We start from the raw sequence: 2,727 nt of genomic DNA on the forward strand, positions 1-2,727 counted from the left end.
CAATTTTTTATCTCTGTGTATTTAATTTAAATATCTTTTCTTTTTCTCGTTTTCTTGTTATAATAGTAAGATGAGTACATTGAATAGAATTAGTCTGTAGTATAGTAAATGTAGTGTTACCTGTTAGTTGACTTATTCATTTGTTTCTTTCATTTTATTTATTTATTTATTATCATGTTTATTTCATTCATTTGTTTTTGTTTTGTCACTTTTGATTATTTTGTTTGAAATAATGATTAGTATAGTGTAATTCACATATAGTGTTTGTTCAAAATATTAGCATAGTGAATAGAATTAATCTTAATAATTAGTGTACTTCATATTGTTTTGTCTGTTCTTTTTAGTGCTGTTTATTTTGTTGGGGTTTTTTTGTTTTTGTTTTTCTTCTTTTCTCCCCCACAAATTTTTGCTTTTTATCTGTGTGTATTTTATTTAAAAATCTCATTTCTTTTTGATTTCTCTTGTCATTTCTTCTATTTATTTTCTTTTTTCATTTTCTAATAGTTTAATTCTTGTGTATCTCACCTTTTTCATTTTTTTCTCATCTGTAATCGCTTTACACAGGAGGATTAGTATTGTAAGTTTGTTATAAGAGTTGGTGTTTTACTTTCTGTTATGGTTTTCTATTTTTTTGTTTTGTTGCTTGATTATTTTGTTTTAATTATGATTAGTAGAGTGTAATTCATATGTACTGTTTGTTCAAAATATTAGCATAGTGAACAGAATTAATCTTAATAATTAGTGTAGTTATATACTGCTGTTTTGTCTGTTCTTTTCAGTGCTGTTTATTTTGTTCTTTTTTTTTCCTCTTTTCTCACCCTCAAAGTTTTGCTTTTTTATCTGTGTGTATTTTATTTAAAAATCTCATTTCTTGCCTGGCGTGATTCCGTCCTGTGCGGCTGTTCTTTGCAGCAGTGGGCGTCTAATCTCCGTCCGCTTTCTCTCCTACCCAAGTTCGTCCCTCCGCCTCATGGAAGATTCGATGGACATGGACATGAGCCCCCTGAGGCCCCAGAACTATCTTTTCGGTTGTGAACTAAAGGCTGACAAAGATTATCACTTTAAAGTGGACAATGATGAAAATGAGCACCAGTTATCTTTAAGAACGGTCAGTTTAGGCGCTGGTGCCAAGGATGAACTGCACATTGTTGAAGCAGAGGCAATGAATTATGAAGGCAGCCCGATTAAAGTCACACTGGCAACGCTGAAAATGTCTGTACAGCTAACGGTTTCCCTTGGGGGCTTTGAAATAACACCACCTGTGGTCTTAAGGTTGAAGTGTGGTTCAGGGCCTGTGCATATTAGCGGACAGCACTTAGTAGCTGTGGAGGAAGATGCAGAATCAGAAGACGAGGAGGAAGAGGATGTGAAGCTATTAAGTATATCTGGAAAACGATCTGCCCCTGGAGGTGGCAGCAAGGTGCCACAGAAAAAAGTAAAGCTTGCTGCTGAAGAAGATGATGAAGATGACGACGACGACGATGATGATGATGAAGATGATGATGATGATGATTTTGATGATGAGGAAACTGAAGAAAAAGCTCCAGTGAAGAAATCTATACGAGATACCCCAGCCAAAAATGCACAGAAATCAAACCAGAATGGGAAAGACTCAAAACCATCAACACCAAAATCAAAAGGTCAAGAATCCTTCAAAAAACAGGAAAAAACTCCTAAAACACCAAAAGGACCTACTTCCGTAGAAGACATTAAAGCAAAAATGCAAGCAAGTATAGAAAAAGGTGGTTCTCTTCCCAAAGTGGAAGCCAAATTCATCAATTATGTGAAGAATTGCTTCCGGATGACTGACCAGGAGGCTATTCAAGATCTTTGGCAGTGGAGGAAGTCTCTTTAAGAAAATAGTTTAAACAGTTTGTTAAAATTTTCCGTCTTATTTCATTTCTGTAACAGTTGATATCTGGCTGTCCTTTTTATAATGCAGAGTGAGAACTTTCCCTACCGTGTTTGATAAATGTTGTCCAGGTTCCATTGCCAAGAATGTGTTGTCCAAAATGCCTGTTTAGTTTTTAAAAGAAGGGACTCCACCCTTTGCTTGGTTTTAAGTATGTATGGAATGTTATGATAGGACACAGTAGTAGCAGTGGTCAGACGTGGAAATGGTGGGGAGACAAATATACATGTGAAATAAACTCAGTATTTTAATAAAGTAAAAAAAATCTCATTTCTTTTTTGATTTCTCTTTCTGTATTCAAATATCACATAGTGAATTAGAATTGGTCTTATTGATTAGTACAGTGAAGTTCATATGCAGTTTTTTTGTCTATTTGTTCTTTAAGAGCTTTATTTTTTTATTTTTATTCTTAGTTTTTTCCCCCAACTCAATTTTTTTCCTTTTATCTCTGTGTATTTAATTTAAATATCTTTTCTTTTTCTCTTTTTCTTGTTATATTAGTAACTTGAGTATAGTGAATAGAATTAGTCTGTAGTATAGTAAATGTAGTGTTACCTGTTAGTAGTATTAACATATTGACTTATTCATTTGTTTCTTTCTCATTGGGTTGCCAGGTCACCGTAGGTGCTGTAGGAGACTAGCTAGTGTTACTCCCAGTACACTAGATACCAAGATATCCCCACAATGAGTGGTGACAGATCCTCCCACACAGAGGAGGAGGTGTTCTGGGGATATGAAGTCCTCAGAACCCTTGGCAAGGGCAGCTTCGGCAAGGTGAAGCTGGCCCGCCATGTGGAGAGTGGGACCACGTTGGC

The 2,727-nt window shown here is 35.2% G+C and overlaps 1 pseudogene; it reads left to right on the forward strand.

The window, feature by feature from the left end:
• The first annotated feature begins 869 nt into the window (after nt 1-869).
• LOC100339883 (nucleophosmin pseudogene) lies at nt 870-2,177 on the forward strand (annotated as a pseudogene).
• Nucleotides 2,178-2,727: the final 550 nt, after the last annotated feature.

This window comes from Oryctolagus cuniculus, chromosome 19 (genome assembly GCF_051225735.1).
Source record: "Oryctolagus cuniculus isolate XC-2025 breed Fujian yellow rabbit chromosome 19, ASM5122573v1, whole genome shotgun sequence".
Classification (NCBI taxonomy): Eukaryota; Metazoa; Chordata; class Mammalia; order Lagomorpha; family Leporidae; genus Oryctolagus; species Oryctolagus cuniculus.